Raw genomic sequence first — 9,555 nt, 5'->3', positions numbered from 1 at the left:
CCGACTGTTGCCGAAGTGCAGAGTTCTTATTGTATTTATATTGCTTGACGGTTGCCAGGGGACCGTTGGGTTTCTGTTGGCAAATTAATCAATTTGTCTCAGCAACAAACACCTAATTGAATATATGCTTGCCAGTAAGCAAAAACTTACTTCCGCTGGCAGCCACTTTCTTGAGTGGTTTTCACAGCGGTGCACGGACTGGATGTTACTTAGCCAGTTTAATTGCGTTTCTTTCGTGACAACTCTAGAAGTGGATTATACGGATTATACAATTGTGACATATGCATATAACATATAAAGCAGGAAATATATGTTTGACTTGTTATAGTCATAGGGTTTCCTTTTCCTTGCCTATAAATCTCTCTAGCTCAATAGATCAAAATGCCATTTCATTCCAATAATATTATTATTGTTGTTTAAATAATAGCATTTCCCGACGGGACTTGGTCGAGGTGTGTATTGGTTAATAACATTTGTAACACTCATTTAATCAACTGTCGGCTACATTTTTGGTGCCATATATAGATGAAATTAAGGGTCATCTTTGGGGTCATATGAATAACCTTGCATTGCAAGTATCGAAATCATTTGGGTAACTCTCATCAACTTTAAAAATGAAAAAATCGCTCTATTAGCGCCCACGTCTTAATTTTATAAATTCAGTAACGAATTCGTTTTCTTTTTAATTGGGCATCATTTGGTCATTAAGTCATTCAGTCAGTCAAGACAAACTCTTGTGTATAGATAGATATAGATTGTGATTATCCATTTTTCATTTCGTAGCCTTAAATCAGAGCCTGAATTTAATTCAAATTGTGAACTGCTTGTTGTCACTGCTTGAGAGTCACTGCTTTGCCAACATATTTTGTATGGCAAGAAAAGGAAAGACTTTTTCAGTCTTTTTAAGGTATCATAAGAAACACAGATGACCATAGAGTATATATATTAATATATATTACAATATTTTCACTTAGCTAAATCATTGGTATGTTTAACTTAAATTCTATTCAGTACAATATTATTTTATTATATATGAGCAGAGCACAGGGCTGGAGTCAAATGAATCACTGTCGGACAAACGAATAATCTTTATTAATTATTGTTTTTTCTTATTGTTGATATTTTCTGGACAATCAAGAGATGCCAAACAAGACAGATTGGCCATACTTTAAATGAATTAATAATTAAAATCCGTTTTTCAGTTACAAGTTTTATTAAATCCAAATTGAAACTATAATTCAAATACTTTAACTGCTTTGCTAACGGTTGACACCAAATGATGCACTGCTTGCATGAGTACTTTTTATAGTCGATATGGCAGCACATTTTGTCGTATTGATTTGTGCTTCCATAATTTCCGCTAGCTAACGCCACTATACAAATTTTTAAAAATTTAACGATTTTATGTTTAAATATATAAAAATGTGTATAAACATACACATGTATAGGTTTTTTTTTTTTTTTTATAAATTTAGCATCACGAGCTGAAAAAATCCGTAGTCTTAAATTTGTTGTTTGACAAACTTGCACGGCCTACGTAATTTAGGCAGCAGTTCATTAAAAAGGAGTTATCCGTAGAGAGAATAGGCAACGTTAGGAGTCAATCAAGCTGGCTGGCTTCAATACAAACCTCATTATTAAAGTGTTGGCCAAATTAACTTTTTCCCAGGCGTACGTGTGTCGAAAAGTTGGATGATGCCGGATGCTGTGTTGCCTTGCGGTTGATAGCCATTTGCTGTTGAAATTCCACAAAAGCCAAAAATTTTCTCCGCTGGCCGGCATTCGTGAGTGTGTGTGCGTGTGCATGTGTGTGTGTGCAACCGCATTGAAAGTATAGCCGCACAACAAACATCAACGCCTGTGAACTGCAGAAACTTTTATTAGTGGCTGTTTGCTGCACTCGGGGCGCAGCGGGTAAATCAGCACAAGATTTTTTGTTCGATGCGATGCAGCGCAGTTTTATTGTGTTTTCTTGGTTTATTTCTTTTTTGAATTTTGTTTTGCAACAGCAACTTTTATTTTAAGCCAAGCCGAGGTTTGTCTGCCTTTATTTATGAGCTTTGCTCGCAATCGATGCGTTTCTGTGTAGCCCAATACATTGCCACAGTTCTTGCTGTTGCTCCACACGAAGACTCCATAAATCAGTCACGTAAGAATTAAATTTGGAGCCAGACAATACGCACATTGTGCCAGTGATTTTAGCTTAAAGATATATTGACAGAGTGCCGAGCGCCGGGCATCGGGTACATGACAATGGCGCAATGAAGCCTATTTGGAGCTGGCTGCAAACTTTGTCAGTTCGAGCAAAACTTTATTTAAATGCACATAATCCCTGCACTCGGCAGCTAGTCACGCAGCGAAGGGGCAGAAAAAGGGACCATGGCTGCCCAAATGAGATGCTTAATATAGTTTCAGTTGTTAATAATAGACAGGTCGGGGCACATTTTTAGCCATGACCGAAAATAATTGGTAACTATAAACCCATTTCATGCCCAACTGAGCAAGGGGCCCACACAAATAAACTAAAAAACTGCCAGTCAACGTGTCGTATGCGTAATTAAGCACGGACAAGCCACCGCCCACACCCGCCCGCTGCTCACACCTTTCCAACTACCAGCAACCCCTTTGACCTCCTCTCGCTCGCTGGCAGGACATGTAAAAAACGTGTTAATCCTCAAACTAATTTGATGTTGACGTGCGGGTTTTAGGGGTAGACTAGTTAATTGTTTTTCGTCTCACTTTACACCAGAGCTTTTGTGAGGCTTTAAAGTCGGCTCATTAGAACGTTAACAATTAGTGCGGGGCTGTTAAAGCCGGAGGTAAGACTAAAGGTATATCCAGCTGACAATTGGTTGCATCTTAAAATTGCTTCAATTCCGCTTAATGCATATTTCTCATTCAATTGGCGTCAAGTTGCCTCGAGCCGGCTCCTCCGGCTCAAAGGGGTGGTCGTGGGCAAATGTCTGCAGGATTGGCGACATTCACGACGGGCCACCGCCCGTTGCGCTCAATGTGCTCAAAATGAAATCAGTGAAATGCTGGAAATTAAAAAATAACGAGATAATTAAAAGCTACCCCGCAGTTATTTGCGTGTGTGTCCTTTGCGCACGTAGACCAGCTTAAGTAGCGGCATTGTGGGCGACCATGCGGGGGCAGCTGGTTGGTGGGGCCTCGTAGCTGCTTGGCCTGTTGTTGTTTGTGTGTCTCTCCTTGCCAGGCCGTGCGTTAACGTATTCTCTGTGCAAGTGTGTGTCTACCGCCCGCGCGCTCAACCCGAGCTGGTTTTCCTGTCATTTACGTTGACATGGAGCAGGGATTCGTTTCTGCTATTCATTTAGTTATTCATGGCTGAAATTGTGCCCGCTGTTCGGCATTGTTTGGCAAATGATTTTTCGCCTTTCGACTTGTCTTGATTTAAATTAATTGTTTTGATTTCAATTATATAAAAACAAGTCATAAATTACTCACTTGAAAGCAGCGCGGGAAGCGCATTTTTAGGCATAAGTGAATTCTATTGGAACGAAGTGCTCTTAAGTGTACGAAAGAAATAAATTATATGCATTACAGATCATTATTAAGTATATTTCTATTTAGTTACTTTTATAATATTTGTTGCATATTATATGCTGTAAGCTTTTAAGAGGATTTATATAGTTCTGCAGCAGGTGCCATGGCTCAACTGAGTCCATTGTATTTATTTATTGTATTCACACACACACACACACACACACACACACGCACATACCCACTCTCACACACATACCAGGCATGTTTTAATATGCATGCACATATACATATGCACGTTTAATAAACATTTATAAATGCCATTCTGCATAGTTGGGGCGAAATAATTTCATATAAACGAAATAATTTAACATTGATGCGCATTTAATTGCTTGAATTATTCGAATTGTATTCATTTATTGTTTTTCTGCACTTCAAATGAAATGAATTTGTGTGCGTTTACTCACTGGACACGCGATAATCTAGCCGTACTCTCATATGTAGTACAAGAATTTCATTATTGAATAATTTGATTGTTTTTTCCAATTTTTTTTCATCTTAGGTATTTTTATGATTTTCCATTTTAACCGTAGGGAATCAAATATGCTGAAATTTCTGGCCAAAAACAATCTAAATTGCAATCATTTTCAAACAAAATTTTATTGAATTACAACAAATATTTTTATAATGGCAAAGTTAATTGCAGTGCCTTTTCGCACTGATATATAATTAAAGGGCGTTTTATTTTTAATCATACCCGACTGCAATTCAACAATGCCGCGGAAATTAAATAAAGTATGAACCTCTCTCTCCCTCTCTCGTTTTTCTGCTCCCTCATCTCTTAATTCACTCATCGAGCAATGTCACTCAATTACGCGTTTTTGTTTAATTGACCACTAAAATTGACCAAGGCTTAACAACAACAACAACAAAAAAACGAATGCTACCTAATTAGCTCATTCAGGAATTTACAAATTAAGTTTATTATATGCGCACACACGTAATTAAAAGTAATTACTAAGTAAATTTGGGGTGGCGGCGAGAATGATGAATGCGAAGTGTTGTTCGAACTGGATAAAATGCGGCTTATAAAAGAGCATGGAATGCGAAATCTATCAATGCGTATATCCAGGCAGGACGGTTTACGATTTTAAGCTGAAATTTTGGACATTCATTCTGCGCGCGTGGAAATCGACCAGTACCGACCAGTATTGGGCTCCACGGCTGAAGTTATATTTCACAAGCTTTTGAAAAGCACAAATTGGAAAAAATAGATTTTCATTTATACAACCTCTGATCCGCATTTTCCCTCTAAGATGGCGAATACTTCTTTAAATAATTTGAATACATTTTTTTAAGGACAGTTTGAAGCCGATTGGACAGTTATAATCAGTCAATCAAATCTATGTACATACATTGATCTCAATATACACTATATTCTTGCCATTTCCGACGAATACCAGTGGAAAATGCACCCAATTGCACATGTGAGTAACTTGCTTAAATTGAGACACTCTTCAAGGGGAAAATCAATTTGCGTACGTATATTGTATTTGACGTCGCACACTGTTGTGAAAATTTCAATTATCGGTCATGTTGTTTGTATTCCCTGTAACCACAGGGTTATTTAAAGGGATATTAAATGAAGTAGAAGAGTAAATGTCACAGCCTTTATTAGAGCGTTGAATGGCGTGCAACTTCATTAGTTGGCATAATAATGCAACTTAATTGCATAGACCAAATCGCATCTTTGTGTGTGGCTGTCAAATAGCCAACATATTGCAAAACTTGTCACATTTTCGCCGCACAAAACAGCAAAAGAAGCAATTCCGCAAAACGCCGAACCGTAGAGCTTTACGAATGAGAGTGCAGGCTTGTGATTACAGTGCCGCAATAGATTATAATAATTGTCAAGCCGTTGGCCGAATGCAATCAGGACTCGGGCGGGCCAACTTCAAAGCGTTGGGCCGCCAACAAGAATAAACCACTGCATAGCCTGTGGCTGAGGGGAGAGCAAATGAAGATTAAAGTCGGAACATCGGTTATACGAGTTGGGCTTTAAGGAGCCTGGCCAAAAACTGTTTATTGAATCTGTCTCCATTTTTTTTTTTGGCGCTGTACATATCCAGCGCTCGTTTTAGCCCAAAAATAGCCTTGAAGTTACTTTGCCAAGTTGCGACGTCTATGTCCATGTCGTGGCGGCATTGTAAAAGTTTCCATTTTTATTTGAGTTTTCACTTACCTTGCGCTTAAGTGTTCCATCGGCAGAACCATTTGCCATTCGTTTTGGCACCACACACCCAACAGTGGCCTGGCGATGTGAAAACTTTGCGCCAAAGGTAGCCTAGGCTGTCAGGCAGGCAGCTGAGCGTGCGGGCTACTTTTATGATTATTGCTTTCTGGCGCTGCTACCTTGGAATGAAGGTATCTTTTTGGATGAGTCAGTATCTGTATACAGATGGTCTTAAGTGCGCCTTAATGTGGATTTTAAGCATTTCTCGCAATAAGCTTTTGATTTAAGACGCCCAATCTTGGCGTGCTGCCATCAAGCGTTGACAAACCCCTTTCATGCACACACTCGCTCTCTCGCACACCCACACTCGCACCTGCAGCTGCAACCCTGTATCTATGCGGCTGCAGCTGTTGCCTGTCTCTCTGTCTGCCTGGAGCCGCACTTCACTTTGTCTAATTGTAAAATAAATAAATGAAATAAAAACGTGAAGTGGCGGGAGCGCAAAAAATGCAAAGGAAATGAAAAATTGTGCAAAAGCTGCTACGCCTTGCAGCTAACCACACACTTATAATGCACCCACCCACACACACACACACACACACACCCACTAACACACAATGTGCAAATTGAAGTGCAGGCAAAGCCGCGCCAAAGAAGAAACAACTGTCAAAAATAATAAATCAGCATGGTGGTTACATTGAAAAATGCAAAGGTGTTGCCTGCCGCTTGGCAGTTTTTGCCAAAGACAGCAGTGAGCAGAAAGCCTTCAATTTCTAGAGCAAAGCGCTTAACAGGCAGCCGACAAGACAAGACGATCCCGACACTTGGCTGACTAGCTGACATAAGTACGACCAGGCACATAGATACACACACACACACACAGACAGACAGACAGGAAGGCTGACAGGCAGGACTCACTTACAAAGCTTGAACAACAACAACAATCAGAAGCAACCCCTGCAGTGGTTTTGTGTTCGCATCCCTCCCCCATCCATTTTGTGGCCAGCATCTCGAGAAGAGTCGACGAAGTTGTTAAAGTACTTCGCGGGCAAAATGGCTTGCCGCCGCAATTTAGATAAATTTTAATTTTAATAAAGTGTTTGCGCTGCACTCCCGGTGCACTCCAGCTGATACTCATAGCATTATGAATTAATTATTTTTGCCGGCCGTTGGAACGGGTCCGCTTAGCAGCACATTTTTGCTTTCAATTTCTATTCTTCTTGGCCATTTGCTTGCTCTTCTTTAGCGTGCCAGTGCCCGTGATCCTGCTGCTGTTGTCATTGTAATTTCCGGATGCTCTTGGCCTCGGCAGCCGCTTGGGTGTGACATAGTAAAGTATTCGCTTCAATAATAGTTTTGCATTCGATGCCCTTCATTCACGATCTTGTGTCCCAAGTCCCTAAAGAACATGCCTCTTCCGATATTCCTCAGCTCATACGAATTGTTGAGGGTCTCATCGTAGATTAGATTCATGAGAAAACTGAGAGTTTAACAACTTAATGTGCAGAAACTTAATTGAATAAGTCAAGAGAAGCTGTTTTTTAAATACTGAGGCCTGCTCTGGCAACTAACTATATCAGCTAAAGTTAGCCACTGGATGCCTACTGTGTGTAGAGACACAGGCACATGTACACACCCTCGCACACACACACAAACGCTGCTTGTCACAGCCAAATCATTTCATACACGCTGCGGGGATTCCTGAACGATTGCAAGGGCCACGTGATTTGCTTTGATTTTGTATCCTACAACAAATTAATGAGGTTTAGAACAGCTCGCCCAAACAGTCGTCGATTTACCAGCGTCTGTGATGGACATAAACAACCGTAACAACAGTGCCAGTTACGCTGAGTGGAGAACAATGCCAAAAAGTTCAAATCCGGCCGAAAGCTGGCGCACAATTTGAATGAAGCGCACAAATTGAATAAAAGGCCAGCGCCTCAGCTCAAGCTGAAAAAATGCTGGCTGTGATAAAATCATCAGTTTGCCTGCTCTTTCAGTAATGTTTTCCTCTTTTGTTTCGTTTTTTTTTTTTTTTTGGCTTTCCTTATTTTTGGCATTTTCCGCTTTTGGATCGACCTCTTGGACGGAGTTAGGTTAGAGTGCGGCGGCCAGGCTGAAAATAAATTTTTATTGCACGAGCGAATTCAATAAAATGGGCGTCGGATGGTGCAATGTAGTCGGTTCAGGCAATCGCCCACTTCCTAATTTAATTAGATTTTTATTGCAACGGAGACAAGCGTTGAGAAAGCAAATAAAAGTAAATAGCTAAATGGGCAAAAAATTTATATATTTAAGGTGCAGCTAGAAATCGTCATTTGTGAGGGATTCCATTATTCGGCTTTAAACTCCTTCAGCTTTAATTAAAATTGACTGAATGCATTGGCCTTGGAATACATCAAGGCTTAATTATAAGAATGTATTTCTCAAAGTCAGCCAAGCTTCTAATTATTTTCTTCTTGTGAATATATAAATATTGTGATATTAAAGTGACACACCTCTCTATCTAGCTAACTGCAATATATTAACTCCAATTTAAAGCTTGCCCAACAAAAGCAGCCAAGAGGGCGTGTCCAAAGCGGATAGAGCATTTTATCAAATTTGAATGCATTGACCAAAACGGCGCATTACGCAAACATAATGCGGCCAGATAACCGCAGCTAAGTATGACTGTGTGTGGGTGTGTGTGTCTGGCTGTGTGTGCGAGAGAGGGAGAATGGGTATATTTATGTCTTTATATATGCATGTAGATATATCTGGATGAATTGAATTTAATTTCATGCATTTGCAGTATCAACGCATAAATTATGATAAAAGGCATAAAATATACATGTTCTGGGTAGAGGGTAGAGGGGTGGGGCAGCTAAGCCGACTAAATTATGTTGATGACCCGAAAGTGTGGGTGTGTCGGTGACCCATTGGGTTCAAATAATCAACATTAATATTCAAGTCCATTCGCTAGTTTGGGTGTTATGCAAAAACAATGTCAAAGCTCAGCTGGCCCAGATGTTCACTAAATTAGCCTGGCGCAAACACGCACACACGTACACAACATATTTATTGCGGCCCAAACAAAAAAAAAAGGCAGGTGCAAAGTTCAGCAAATGTTTGTACAGTCTCTGAGGGCCACCTGTTCGCAGTTGTCATATGTAGAATGCCATTGGACATCAGCTAATCCAGCTGAGCGCCAATTTGGCGTACATGTCGTCTGCCTTTTAGCTCTTTTTTTTAGGTTTTTCGTTCTTGCTGTCCGCTTTTCCGCTCATTTGGAACACGAGTTGCCCGGTTACCTGGCCAGGTGTAATTGTGAACATGTGTGTGTGTGCAATTAGCAGATAGCTTTTCGTGTGTGTGTGTGTGTGTTTGTCGGCAGAGCCAAAGTCCCGGCCGACTATTTTGCTTCCATTAATATGCCGTTTGCAGGCGGGCCATTCGATGCAGCTTGTAGTCACTTTATAGCCAACTCGGGGGCAAAAAAAAGAAAATTGTCTATAAAGCGCTTTGCAAACTAATTGAAAACACTTCAAAGGAAACGATCGTATCAATTGCACAAGCCAATTCGTTGAGCATCCAGTTGCCAAATTTAAACCGAACAAGCGGCAAATTATTTGGCTGTCGCTGTAACAAGGAAAACTCTTGTTTATTCTTTTCACGCTTGCCTAGACTAATATGCAGGATCAATTAGTGCGAAGCTCTCGGCTTAAAAAATATGTATGCGTATTCAAGTCGCCTAGGCTGAAAATGATGGCATGAAAAGTCTTTAGCTTTTATTTCAAAAATCTTGTAATTCATATGACCAAATGTCCTACATAGCATGG

The sequence above is a fragment of the Drosophila virilis genome, chromosome 2 (assembly GCF_030788295.1).
Source record: "Drosophila virilis strain 15010-1051.87 chromosome 2, Dvir_AGI_RSII-ME, whole genome shotgun sequence".
Lineage (NCBI taxonomy): Eukaryota > Metazoa > Arthropoda > Insecta > Diptera > Drosophilidae > Drosophila > Drosophila virilis.
The sequence above is the reverse complement of the archived record's forward strand: the minus strand, read 5'-3'. Positions refer to the sequence as shown.